Source organism: Castanea sativa, chromosome 8, assembly GCF_040712315.1.
Source record: "Castanea sativa cultivar Marrone di Chiusa Pesio chromosome 8, ASM4071231v1".
NCBI lineage: Eukaryota > Viridiplantae > Streptophyta > Magnoliopsida > Fagales > Fagaceae > Castanea > Castanea sativa.
The window spans coordinates 37,573,333-37,588,862 of NC_134020.1; the positions used below are offsets into that span (position 1 = coordinate 37,573,333).

General features: G+C 33.7%; 1 pseudogene; it reads right to left on the reverse strand.

Annotated features, from left to right (window-relative positions):
• Window positions 1-543: 543 nt before the first annotated feature.
• Window positions 544-15,248, reverse strand: LOC142606275 (aluminum-activated malate transporter 8-like; annotated as a pseudogene).
• Window positions 15,249-15,530: the final 282 nt, after the last annotated feature.

Here is a 15,530-nt window from a genome sequence, read left to right on the forward strand (position 1 = left end):
ACTCCAATTTTTCATTGTACAAAATGCATGCGGTCAACATCAGACCTTCAACTTTCTTAAGAAAATGTTATTTTTCGAGAGATTTATCAAACAGATCCGGGGAGACAAATCTTGACCGCCCATTAGGATATCATACAAGTGTATTTGTTATGAAGAAAAAAAATCTCAAGGTATGAAGTGACATGCATAACATAGGCAAGTCCATGTCATTCCCAATCCTTGAGAAGAAATACACATGTATTGGGACTATAAAATTCTACAGTAATACGATTAGATTGAGCATGATCAGTCTCTTTCCATTAATTTTTCTTGTTCAGTTTTTAGTACCATTATTATAATAACAGTAACACTCCCTTCAAGATGAGCATTTCACAGCTGAAGGATTAGATCAAGCCTTCTTATATTATCAAAAGCCAGTATTATTCTTGTAGTCGAGTTGGACCTTTTAGAAAGATCCACTAACTCCAACAGAGATCGAATATGAACCAACGGAAAGTGGCAGCAATATTGTTCTTTGATCGATGGAGCTCATACATATGGTTTTTATGGTGACACTCTTGTGGCCGGAGTCTTGAAATGTGCAAGGGAGGCTAATTCTTGAACTGCATCGGCAATCTTCACGATGCATGGTACAAAATCAATTAGAGTCAAAGCAACTTCTGCAGATGGTATGATCTCTTGGAGATTAGCATTTTCCAAATGGTACGTAGCAAGCACGAATGTCAGGTTTTCAAAAGCGGTTTTTGAGTTTTCAATGTGTGCAACTGATGATGTTGGTTGGTTCATTTTTTTGACTGCTGATGCTAATTCCCTAAGAGCTTTTCCAGATTCTGAGCAGATTTTTGTCCTTGGCTCTTGAATTTTGCGTCCGAACTCATTGAGCGTCTGTGAGGATGGAAAAACATAGGTAAGTGAATTATCTCTACCTAATGGGTCAATAAAAAAATTTGTGAAAGTTTTGTCATAATTTTTTTTTAAATAAACAAAAATATTTTCAATTAAAGAGTAGAAATAAATATATAATTATCATTTCATAAATTTAATATGATACATGACGCCTAACAAAATAATCAACAATAATTCATTATCATATATATAACAAAATAATATATTATGATGACTTCAACAGATACCGAATAGTTTATCCAAAAAAAAAAAAAAAAAAAACAGATAACGAATAAGAATAACTACAAATATAAATAAGGATTTATTTGGATACCGCTTATTGCTGAAAATTAAAAACTGAAAACACTGTAGCAAAATAATTTTAAAATTTGTAAATAGTGCCGTCAGATCCAGTTTTAAAGAAAAATTTGCTGAAATCCGTATTTATGGATCTTGTAAATAGTCACAGGACCCACACAAAAAACACAACGCCAACAAAAACGCAAACGCGTTTGTATCCAAACTAACACTAAGTTTACTCTTGAGACAAAGTTATCATTACAATCATATAGAATTAGAACCAACACCAAAAGATTAACAATTTTTTTATACTATTTGGAATATATGTGAACTTATTTGTAATTAGGTACTGTTATTGAAAATTGAAATATAAAAAGTTATTGAAAATTGAAATACAGTAACAAAAGATGAAGGGAAACATTTGTTGGGAGGGGAGGGAGGGGGGGGGGTAATCTTTAAATGGTCTTCCCCTCCCTCCACATTTGTGTTGGGAGGCAAAAAGCAAAATAAATAAATAAATAATCATATATATATATATATACATATCTATGTGTGTGAGAGAGAGAGAGAGAGAGAGAGTATACACTTCAACAACAAATAAAATATAAAAAAAGAGTATACATAATTGTTTCTACATAATCTTCACAGAAGAGTTTTCTATACATAATGACTTGTGCGAAATAATTATCCACTATATATTTGAGTATTACTGATTTACTTGAATCTCAGAGTTAAGGTAGTTGTTAAGAGCTTCAATTTTGTAGGTGCATTATCGAGTTAGGGTTCCAACTTTAACATATTGTTTCCAAGGATGAAAGAGCCCAAAACGATAGTGCCACAGTTCTCATCTTGCTAGATTAGCCTGAAAATTAAAATAATAATTACAAAATGTACGTTTTTAGACTCCTTAAAACAATATGCTTAATCTAATGTTAGACTAAGTTGATTAACAAGATCGTTATTCAAGATTAGGTTTAGCACAAACAACCATAAATAATAAAGTCGCAGAAAATATAAAGAACACAAAGATTTGATGACACAGGATAACTAAACCGGTAAAAAATATAGGAATGATTTAACCTAGCTATCATCAAGTTAAAACAGATCTACTATGAAAGAATTGAAGTTTGTACAATAGAACTTAGACCACTAACATTCTATTACTATCACGACCCCATGATAGCTCTGTGTCCATAGACTACTTCTTTCTTTGAGCCACAGCAACTACAAGTTCTCCTACTTGTGACTTTGTTTAAGTTCTTCAAGTAGCAGCTGAAACAATCACCAAGCTCTTGATATGAATCTTGATCTTGATAACCCTAAGTGTATATGAAGGTAAACACCTCTAGATTTCACAAGAGATTCAACACTCAGCATATCAAAGACTTCTAAAACATAGTTAGGGTTTTCCTATTTATATGAGACATAAAGCATAAAACACTACACGTCAAATCGGAGTTGGGCTGAGTTGGAAAATTCTGCAGAAAATTAATCTGCACAAGGTTTGATCGACCGAGCCTAATTTTCAATTGATCGAGCTTTGCAGATTTAAACCAATAAATCCTGCAATCACTCGATTCCAACTTTACAATTAAACACACTTTGAGCAGCCTAAATCTCTACAATAAACATGAGCTTTTTCAACATATTTTTATCTACAGTCACCAAAAAATGTTAATAAAAGCCTTCTGTTTTTACATTTAAACTCAACTTTTGAAAAATTCACATATGTATTTCTACAGTTGACATAATTGTTTAAATAAGTGGTGAGAAATTCACATATATATTTCCACAGTTAGCATAACTGTTGAAATAAGAGCTAAATAAGCGATGAGAAATTCATCCAACTGATTAAACAGTGCTAATTTATATCAACAGTTGAATTAATGTTGAAAATAAAAATAACTATTTTTTATCAACAGGTTATAAATGTTGAAAATAAAAACATGGAGCTTTTGATATATAGCTATTTTACGATTAAATATATTTACCCTACAATCACTCCCTCTCTTTCACTCTATATCTCACTCTCACTCTCTCTATCGCTCTCTCTCTCTCTCATAGGTCTTGGTTGTCAATTTTCTTGTTATTTTCTAGGAAACCAAGCAAAATTCAATTTCTGCCTCTCTCTATTGCTCTATATCTCGCTCTCGCTCTCTCGCTTTCGCTCTCTCATAGGTCTTGGCAGTTGATTTTCCTATTATTTTCTAGGCAACCAAACAGATTCTCGACTCAATTTTTCCATTATTCTCCCTCCGATCAGGTATTTATTCTATTTCTCTCAACTTTGCTGTTCTAAAAACTTATTTATGACAGTTTATTTTTCTTAGACTCGAATTTTGTCCATACTTTGTTATTCGCCTGAAAGATTTTGAACTTTTGTGGTTTTTGTTCTTGAATTTGAAATGATATGTCAAAATTGAATTTGTGGTTTTGTGTATTGCGTGCTTTCAGTGTGATTGTAGGTGCATTGGGAGTTCAGCTCAATGAATGGTCAAGGAGAGTTCAAATTTCACTATTTGTGGGATTGAAAGCTAGAACATGTGTGAGTTCAAATTATAAGTGCTCGGTAAGTTCATTTGCCTTTTAATTTGTGTTACGTCTCTTTGCCATATTCACATGAAGTGGGTTTTGATGTTGTGATTGCATTTAAGTGGGTATTAGCTTGTTTTAGTTTTCATTTCTTGAATATGCATTGTATCTATCAATATATTTAAACACAATCAACAACTCTGGCATAGGTAGTTCTATAAATGGTCTTACCAATACCAAAGCCAAAGAATTTGGATAAGAAAATAAGAACAAGGAGAAAAGCCTTAACAGTTCTTTGTCAATTTGCCACTTAGCATCTTATTACTTTCTATATATGTAGAAATGACAAGAAAATTAAATCATTGGTTGATCACTACATTAAACTTGTGCATCTAGAGTTCATATAGATAATCTTTGAATTACTTTTTTGTACCTAGTTTCCTATAGTCTCATCAAGGTACCATACAACTAACTGTCGCAAAGGGCTTGCACCTTTTTGGCATTTTCAATTAACAAAAATAAAATTTGTGTTGTTCATTCTGGTCACTGCATAGAGGTTCCATTTGTAAAAAATGATCTAGATTCAATATATGCACTAGTTCTTCAATAAGAGGGTCAATAATGTAAGCACTAGTCTCTAAAAATCAAGGAATTTGAGAATGCAATGCATTTATAGAAGTGCATTGAAAAATGGAAAAGATTTATTATTAGTGGTATTTTTTTTTATCCACGGTATTTGAACCCCTGAACTTGTCCCCCACCCCATACTTAAAAGGGATGGAAGTTCCATTTGGCCCAGAGGCCATTTGCAGCAGATGTTTGGATTTTTTGCTGGAAAGGTTTAGTTGGATACTTGGATCTTTGGTTTGATGGACATTCTTAGGATATAACTTCTTTAGTATGCTTTTTCTTTGAAGTCTTGAGGCATTTTAGGACTAGTGGACTACCTAGCCTAATTGCCTTAAGGGTCATGAATTAGGGTGGCCCTTAGGATGGACCTCTCGTCATATTTGCTAATTAATGGTTTGAATGGGTTCATTTTTTATTCATCGAGGAGAAATTTTTTTGGAACTGTGTGTCTTTCTTTCACTTGTTATTGGATATGGAAATGAATCATGATCCTTTTTTAATTCTCTGGCTGATATCATTTATATTCTCACTCAAATTGAAATATAGATAAATGCGCATCGTTCACCTCTGGCTGCATTTACACAACCGCCTCCAAAATTTCTCTCCCAACCCCACCAGGTATTATTATAAGAGAAACAAAAAATATATAGTGTTGCATGCTTCTGTTGACTCTTGAGGGGGAAAAAAAAGTTTCTTTTTCTTTTCTTTTTTTTGGGGGGGGGGGTGTTCAGACTTCAAAGTTTTCTTTCAAACATGGCTTCAGGATCTCTATGTTCCACTGAGGCTCTACTTCTGCTATTTATGAGACTTTGCTTTGATGGGTTGTTCTTTATTTGCCTTATATATATAAATCAAAAAGACGAAAATGTGGATTTGGATCTCTCATTTAAATTTTTGTATTTGTTGCTTGAAATGGTTGATCTATGATTCTTTGATTAGGATATTGGTTTTTGGAATTTTTTTTTTTTCATTCATCACTGGTATCATATTTATTTACCAAATTTTGATTTTTATTTGTGCTAATCGAGGTCAGTGGGTTCTTGAATCTGGGTATTCATACATCAGTATATTGTCTATCTGTGTGAGGTCAGTTTATGTTGTGCTGCAATTGTGATTAAAGTTAGGCCAATTAGTACCATAGATCATCTAAACTCTTAAGAACTAGTGGGTTCTTATCATTGTGATTTTCTTATTATTGTGAATTCTACTTAGGTTGAACAGTGTGCTTACAATATGGTTCATCTCAATTCATCATTTGCACACACAAGTGTTTGGATAAAGTTATGTAGAGACAATTGGCTGTTATTTTTTAAATGGTCATACTCTGATTTCAAGGACCTCTCCATCTCCATTCAACTATTTACTTATATGAAAAAACAGCTTATTTACTACTATTATTAATGATGCTCTATTAGGAACCCGGTGGTTCGTAATGGAGATTGATGAGAATTATAGGGGAATGGATAGGGATTGTAGAGAAATTGATTTAATTCGAAGTAGTCACCCTACATAGAGAGAGAGAGACAGAGAGAGAGAGAGATGCACTAATGCACTAAAAAATTAGTTTATTCTTCAATTGATATCTAATGTTGAATTACAATCATGTATTTATAGGAGACTAGCTCAAATCTTATTGGCCCACATGGCCTTATCCTATTAGTTCTATTATTCCTCATGTGTATTAATAATTCCAACGTGTGCTAAATGTGATTAACATGCTTGAAATTGTTACTAACTAACTAACTAACTAACTAAATCTCAATACAACAATTATTATCCATATGCTTATAGCATTCCTAACATTTTCCTCCCCTTGAAAACACCTTTACCACAATGTGTTGTTGTGAAACAACATCTTCATTAAATGAGATCTTCCAATGGACCAATACCGTAGTAACATTTTGATCACCATATTCATGCATTTCTCTTTGACAAGCAATCCTGTGCACATGAAGGTTTCTTCTTCATAGATCTTCAAACTTTGCTCAAATTCTTGAGCCTTCAATGGTTCTTCAATCTTCAAGGTCTCATTGATTCTTTGAACCTTGAAATGTTCTTATATCCTTAAGACCTCATTTAATTCTAGAACTAGTAAAATTCTTGACACTTGTATCTTGGATTCTTGGATTACCGACACTTGGATTGCCAATTCTTGAATCATAGACTCTTGGATGGAAGCCTCCAATGATGCATCAAGAATTAGTTCTTGGAAGATCATCATCACCTTCTTTGTTGGTTCTTTCGACTTAACTTCATGGGCAGCATGTACATGTATATCATCCTCCACTTTAACACAAAAATCAACATCCCGGCTTGCAACAATTGTAGTAGATTCTTGGAACTTAATTTATTCTTCAAGTTTCATTGAATCAAGAGATTGTAACTCCTCTTCTGTCATGTTCTCAAGACCCTCTTGTAATCTTGAGAGCTCTTCCTTCATAGCCATGTTAGATTCATCCAAGGCCTTGACCTTCTTTAAAATGACATTGTGAGATTCGTACAAAGCCTTGAAATTCTTTAAAACTTCATTCACCATTTTTAAGATTTCTTACCAGTCATATTCACCTGTATCAAGATCGACGACTTTGATAGCAATTGTTAGAAACCCGGTGGTTCGTAATGGAGATTGATGAGAATTATAGGGGAATGGATAGGGATTGTAGAGAAATTAACTTAATTCGAGGTAATCACCCTCCATAGAGAAAGAGAGAGAGAGAGAAAGAGAGATGCACTAATGCACTAAGAAGTTGATTTATTCTTCAATTGATATCTCATATTGGATTACAGTTATGTATTTATAGGAGACTAGTTCTAATCTCATTGGTCCACGTGACCTCATCCTATTGGTTCTATTATTCCCCATGTGCATTAATAATTCTAACATGTGCTAAATGTGATTAACATGTTTGAAATTGTAACTAACTAACTAATTAAATCTCAATACAACAATTATTATCTATATGCTTATAGCATTCCTAACATACTCCAACAGTATGTGGGGTGTCAAGAGTATTGTAAAAAAAAAATGTAAAAGGGTTTTGAATGCTTCTGCAAACTTAACAAGTAGCATTCTTCATTTGTGAGTGCATTACTCAACTCTCTCTCTCTCTTTCTCAAATTTTTTATTGGAGTTTTGTTTTCACATAAAGTTATCCAATCAAATTTCTAATCGATATATCCATATAGAATAGAGATAGTTCTCCCATATAAATGATAATCTAGTTCATTGATTTTGTAGCATTCTGCAATATCTTTTCATTTCTAGCTACAGAATCACTTTATCTAATATTGATTTTGGGAATTGTTGATATCATGTCTTTGTTGGATTCCTTGAAAATTGACCTACCTATTGTGCTTATACTTTTCTTATGCATTTTACGTGCAATTGTGAAGGATCTTAAGTATCTTGACTCTCATGAGTGGATTAACATAGAGGGGAATTCTGATACTAGTGGCATAACCAACCATGCTCATGATTATTTAGGTGATGTTTTCTGTTGAATTACTAGAAATGGGGGCTCCTGTATCATAGGGTAGCAGCTTTGGTGTGGTTGAAAGTGTCGATGCTACTAGTGATATTTATTGTCCCATTTTTTGGAAAGTGGTTGAAGTGAGCTAAGAGTTTAATGACTCCCTGGGTCTAGTGAGTCTCCTTTTCTAATTTGAGTTTTAGTTCTTTATGTTATGTAGGGTTTTTCTTTGGGGGGGGGGGGTGTCTGGGTCCACAAGTAAATTTATAGATTAGATCTGGAGAGAAAAGATAACCATATTTTCTTTTTCCTTGTTGACTGAAACTGAATGTCTCTATATTGCCAATCATCTAGAAGCTACACTAGAGTTTCAGTACATTGCCAACACTATATTTTTTTGTTTTCCTTTTGAAGTACAATTAGCCTCTGATTTTGTAAATGCTTGTTCTCATGTTGTGATAGTGAAAGTAGTGGTTTTACAGTTTTGGTTTTCCAGTTTTTTATCTTGAAAAGTGCACACTTGTTGTTTTTTTTTTTTTTTTTTGCTTGTCTTTCTTTGGAACAGGTCTAGAACAACACCATATACTGAAGCTAAGGGTAAGGTACTCAAATTCAATACATTCTCTTTGGCATCTGTGTTAGAACATTTTAGCCTTTTTTTTGGAGGGTTTTTTTATAGCTAATTTTAAAGCAGTGGTTTTACAGTTTTGGCTTTACAGTTTTTTATCATGAAAAGTGCTCACTTATTTTATTTATTTTTTCTTGTCTTTCTTTGGAACAGGTCTAGAACAACGCCATATACTGAAGCTGAGGGTAAGGTACTCAAACTCAATACATTCTCTTTGGCATCTGTGTTAGAACATTTTAGCCTTTTTTTTGGAGGGTTTTTTTTATACCTAATTTCAAATTGCAAGTTTCTATTATATATATATATATATATATATATATATATATATAGACACACACACAAACTTTGTTTCTTCTTTGGGAACATTGTAGGGAAACTTTGACCCAGTAGCACTTTGGGTACCTTATTTCATAAACAACATGTGGAACGTAACTGAGCAAACTGTATGTTTTGTGCCCCTGCTAAAAACCTCTACTCTCTACTACTTAGTGCTTACAGGATGTGTATGGAGGTCACTTTAGTAGACAATGACTTACATTACAGATGTGCTCTTGTGATTCATGGAATGCAATCATGTCACTTTGTTGGAGGTTAAATAAGAATGTGAGTTTAAATACTGTTTTAATTATGTATTTCCTCTTGACTATTAAATGAGCCAAGCTTAAGTCTCTCAAAGTATTTTTGACTTTTTTTGTAGGAATGATTCACAAGAGACACGCTTTGTTCCAAATCAGTTATGAAATAAGGTACATTGTTTATGAAATAAGGTACCCAAACTTTGTTCTAAGTCAGTTACATTCAGTTTCTATTTATAGCATGTGCACAGTTATTTGTTTTTGTTTATTGCATTTCTTTTAATTTTAGCTAGTTTTAATATGGTCAATTTTAATTTTAAGAAATGACTTTATTCAATTTTAAGTGTTTTCTTATTTGAATTTGAATTTCGGAAATGTTAATAGAATAAATTACCTCCTTTAAAATGTTGATAGTTTTAATATGGTCACTTACCAAGTTTGCATCTATACATTTGTAAATTGCTAATATGTGACTTTTTTTGTGCTGGTTTTATTTATTTTTTTTTTTTTTAGGTACGTGCATTTTCTTCCTAAAATGAACTACCCTTGGCTTTTTATTTAGGTTTGGCACTTATAACAATGACTAATGGATGACACTTTTTGCAAGCATCAAAAGAACTTAGTGATTAATGGAATCTCATGCGCATTGAAGAGGACTCGGTTATAGATGTTTGGATGGCAGATGTGAGTCATTATGTTTTTAAAATTTCCAATGAATTGGTCTTGAAGGTTAAAGGTTATAAGAATCTTCTATTTTGAAAGGTAGATGAACAATGTAAATTTAAGACTATAAAGGGCAGTAGGCAAAGTAGTTGAGTTGTATTGATTTTTACAATTTGTTTCAGATTATTAAATTTTGATTAATGTGAAAGAGTGCATCCAAATTTTCTTTTTTTAACAAGAAATACTTGTTTCAACTATTGGGTGCCTATGGATAAAAGTAATAAGCATACTTTAATCTACATTTATGTGTATATCAGGGAAGACAATTCCATACCGTATCGGCCGGTACGATCGGAACTTACTGTTTTGGCAGGTCAAACCGTACAGAAACACTATTGTTTCATACCTCCCAAAATACCAAAGTATTTCAGCAGTTCCGGCGAATTCCAGTGTGTTTCGCCGGTAAACTTGTTCCGGGGCGGTACAAGATGAATGAATTTTTTTTTTTTTTTGAGTATTTTTGGTACTTACATATCTTTATCTTTAGACTATTGGATGACCATGGTAGTCCAAATTTCAACTTGCTAGATCATCCCTCACTTCTTCTTCCTCCTTTCAAGTGGACTATCCTTTCTCTTCTTGTTTTCATTTCAGCAAGCAAACTTCCTATTTTCTCTACATCCTTGAAAGACAAGAGTCCCATTTTATTTTAAAATGAGACAAGTTTTTATTTTTCGGTCTAAAGGGTGAACGTGTTGGGACATGCACCTCAACGTTGGGCTTACTTTTTGTTTTTCTTCAAGGCATCAGATGGGTCATGTGCATTTACTGTGCACCATCAAGTTTTGACACTTGATGGTACTTGTGAAGTATCTTGTGTTAATATAATTATTTATATTTTTTTCTTCTTTGTATGCAATAAGCAACTTTCTGTTTTTTATATTGTGTTTTTCTTAGTTGATGCTAAAGTTTAAAACTATGAATAATTTGTTCTAAATTGAGGTAATGTTTTATGGTAAATAGAGATTTTTTTTTTTGTGTGTATATATATATATTAAATATACAAAATAGCGGTAAATCTGAAACAGTACACCGGTATTGACCGGAACCAAAATATATCGTTTTGCTGACCAAACTGGTACAACCTCCGGTACGAAATTGACTCCCTTGGTATATATATTTTGACAGTTATTAACCGTCGATAAATGTGTAATACTTTTTTCAACGGTTGGATAGGCCTTAGAAAAATGTTCTTGACACAGTTTTTAATAACGGTTCTCTATGGTCATTTTGTAAAGTTGTGATTTACAACTATTTTGTGTTGGCTTTAATTTTGTGCCAAATTTGATTGTATTTTTATTCAATATTTTGTACCCTGTATTTTATGTGGGATTTTATTGTAAGGATTGTGTGATAGAGAGAGAGTGTGTGAAGACTCAAGCATTTGAAGACAAAAGAGTTTTCGCGGGTAGCTCGCAACTAAGCATCCTGCAAAGTGATGCATGTGCTTTGCACATGACTGGAATGTGAAGAGTCATGACAGATGATGACAGTTGGTTTTCGCGAGTGTCTCGCGGGTAAGGCCTACCCGCGAGATACCCGCAAAATAGTTTGTTTTGCTATTTTGTTCTATCTGCTCCACTATATCCTCATACACACTATATATATCATCATTACCCACATATTGAGTAGAGAGCTTTTCAAAAGAGAAAACCCTAGTCTCAAACCGTTGAGAGTGTGAGATTGTCATACCTACAATTCTACTCCTACCTCTCCATTTCTAAATCCTTGAGAGGTTGATAGCTCAAACACTTACCACACCCATACTGAGTGTTTAGTGAGTTTTTGGTGCTGCTGGGAAGCATTAGAAGAAGACAAGTTTTGGCGGATGCAATCGGGTGCATTGCGGAATCCAAAAAGCTAGAAAAAACACGGTTCCGAGAAGCCTTGTTGGAGTAGGAGCTTGGAGGGCTTTAGTGCATTGGGTAAACTAGGCTTGGAGGGTCTTTTCCTATTCGTGTATCTCAACTTATTGTCTAGTGGATCGATTTACCGCTTCTAGAGCGGCGGAGAGGTTTTTCGCCGTGTTCTCTGGTTTCCTTTTCGATAACACATCGGCTTATTATCTTGCGTTTGCATCTCTCTTCCCTACTATTTTAGCTTTCGTTTTACTGTTGTGTTTTATTGAATATGGCTTACAGTAGTTGTTTTGTTTGTTTGCTTGCATTTACTCTATTCCGCACTTAGTTTAAGTTAGAGTAAAATCAACTGAGTCGTAATTTTTAATTTTGGGGTCTAAATAGCTCGTGTGTTTTTAACACAAATCTGAGCTTTCAATTGGTATCAGAGCTTTCACATTCCAACTATTGAAAATGTTTTTTTCGACGGTTTCAACCGTTGAAAATATTTTTTTCGATGGTTTCAACCGTTGAAAATAGCCAAGTTTCTTGTAGTGAATGTAGACTTTAAGTTTTGATCATAGTTTGCCAACACATTACAAATTGAAGTTCTAATACATTTAGTTTCTAATATCTTAGAACCCAACACAAAAAATTGAAGAAAAAAAAGTCAAGTAGCTATGGAACTCAAATAACTTCATTTTTCTTTTTTTCTTTTTTTGAGGTGAAAACAAGAGAGCTAGGGCGACAATTTTATACTCACCATAGTTTCTTCATTGTTTTTTGAAGTGAGAAGGCTTTTATTTCCTTGAATATATGCTATATCACTCAAGGGCTGCCTATCTTCTGATATTTTGAAGAAATCACTCCCAAATCCTATAAGTTTGTATTGGTCAATATTGATTCTCCACAACAAAAGAAAAGGGGAAAAAGAGAGAGAGAGAGAGAGAGAATGGAAAGGAATTATATACTAAGGTCACGAAGAGGACATGTGACATAGTCACAAGGTAATTCTTGAAGAATTAGCACGAGTCGGTTTACAAAAATAATTAATAGGTATATTTTATTTATTTATAGAAATATTTTTTGTTTATTCTAAGTTTTCAAAATTAATAAATAAAAATTGTTTAAATCTTTAAAAACATAAGTATGTTTATTCCTCCCAATACATTATGGACACATATGTAAGAGTGTTCTGTTCATGACATATCTGAAATGGACATGTGTCCAGTGGCGGCGCCATGTACATTTCAGGGTGTTCCCAGGAACACCCTGAACTTAAATTTTTTTTATATATATAATAATTAAAAACAATTTATTTGTTTACCCTTAAAAAAAATTTAGGAACACCTTCAATCATAGGTAGGAACACCCTAAAAAAAATTGAAAAAAAAAAAAAAAAGTGTAACAGAGCCAGCGACAAGCCCACAGATTCTCGAAAAAAAGCAACGGATGAAAAGCCCAACATCAAGCCCACGGCAAGCCCAACAGATGGTAGCAAACCCAGTAACCCACGGATTCTCAAAAAAAAAAAAAAAAAAAAAACTAACCTAATATATTGAAATCAGATCAGGCCAAACACTTCACACTTCACACTTCACAAACACAAACGCAAAAAATTTCACAGACGCAACAACCAACGGAACGGACCACGGAGTAGGAGATCGCCAGATCGGGCCGGCTCAAACTCGATCTCCCATTCAAACGAAAGCTACATCTCGACGTGCTGCCCCACTGCCCGATCGGTCTTCCTCAGTTCCTCGCCTCGCCACTGTGCCTGACGGCGCCGCCCCTCAGGTATTTCATCTATGTGACTCAGTCTCAGTCTCTTTACTCTCTGTATCTAAAGAGTGAAGAGGGAAGAATGAAAGTGAAAAAATGAGACTCTCCCTCTATCTTTCTGTCTCAGACTCTCTCTCTCTTTTAAGACTTTGAATTGAGAACTGTGATTTTTTTTTCTTTTTTTTGTGATTGTCATTTGTTTTCTTTTGCCTTTTGGTTAGTATGCTTTATAAAGTTTTATTAATATTTGCACTTTTTTTGGAGTTATCCGTTGGTATTGATGTTGGTGTGGTGAGATAAATTAATTGTCTGTGTTGGTGCTAGTGTCTTTTTGTGAAATACAATTAATTGGCTTTATCTGATTGGCTCTAGTCTTGTGAGTTGTGATTGGGGCCATGGGGGCATTGGGGCTTGTCGAATTGGGGTGAATGGGGGGTGGCTATTTGCTAGTGTAATAGTGCAACTAATAATTAATGAACAATCATTTAATTAACTAATAATTAATAAATAATCATTTAATTAACTAATAATTAATAAATAATCATTTAATTAACTAATAATTAATTGGTGGAAGTAACTAATAATTAATAATTTAATTAACCAATACATTATAAAAGATAAACAAATTAAATTATGTTACTCTAGGATAAACAACAATTAATAATTTTATAATTAATGAAACAACAATATAACAAATTATAGTTTATAAAAGATAAAAAATTAATGAAACAACTAAACAACAATAATTAATAATTTTATTAATATTTCAAATGAACTTATAGTTTATTGTTTATTCTTTTGCTATAATTATGGACAAATATTTGATAAGAAAACCACGTACCCAAAAAAAAAATTTATAGGAAAAATTTTTAGGAACACCCTGGGAAAAATTCCTGGAGCCGCCACTGCATGTGTCCAACACAAATATGACTAGAGTTTTGGAGCGTTCATGATTTTTATATATGGGGCATGAAAGTTTCATATGTGTGTGTGTGTGTGTCGAGCATAAAATACATACCTTGTAAGAAATTCCCAAGCTTTTCAATGTTGTTAGCTACCAGATTTTGGAGTTCATCTCCAATCCAAACGAGACATATACAGATGCATGTAACAATAGCGATAAAGCTACCCATGATTATTGTGGTTACCCTCTGATGGGCAATGTGTAGCACCTTATCTTCTCGGTAACCCGAAACAGATACTAAAGAGAAAGTCAATATGAATATGAGCAGCCCATAATCATACCTCGCCTTCATTGTGGGAAAAAATCTCACAAATGTTACTGTTGCAGCTGCATATATGCATTAGACCTCTAATGAGTTTGAGAATTTGGAACCATAACATTAAATTATCACAATCTGTCTGTAACATGTTACCTATCATAGCGACGAAGAATCCAAGTACAATGGGCTCTCCTTTCTCACCAGAGAGAGTTGCTAGGTGATGAACTCCAACACCTAGAGCACCAGCTGACAGCGTTGCTAGCATCCTGTTTAAGCCTTTTCCCAGAGTTGCGCCTACAGAAGATTGGGAAAAAATCAAAAAGAAAAACGTTGCAAATGGAATTGATAGTTCCAATTCTGAAGCTGTTATACCGTAAATTGGTTTATAAATATCAAGCTTACCAACAGACAAGAATGACTGTTATGACAGCCCATATTGAATTTTCGCCAATACGATCATAGAGTGGTTGGATGTAGTAGAATAAGGAAACCAATGTGAGAGCCAGTCCTACTTTTAGCGGATGGATAATTCTCCGTGGATCATCTTGTCCCAGTTTCTTAATCTTCTTTGCCATCTCGACGATCTTATTAGGCAATAGCTTGTGCCTTCCACATGCACGAGTGAAAGGTCCAGCATTTTCAATACTTGGAGCAGCAATCATTGCTAATTCGCTATGGATTAAAAAATGCAAGATTGCAATGGTTTAGAGAGAGAGAGAGAGAGAGAGAGAGAGATAAGACTTAGAGAGTAAAAAGAGAGAGAGGTTTCCGATCTTGATGTTTGGTGAAAATGTCTATTTATATATACGTGATAAATGTTGAATGGAAGTATATAGTTCTTACACTGCAAGCTTGTCACAATTTTTATGAACAACGTGAAAAAGATGCCCCAAAGTGGGAAGGGGATATGGGTTGGTGGGCGGTGGTTCTAGCTAGGGAGAAAT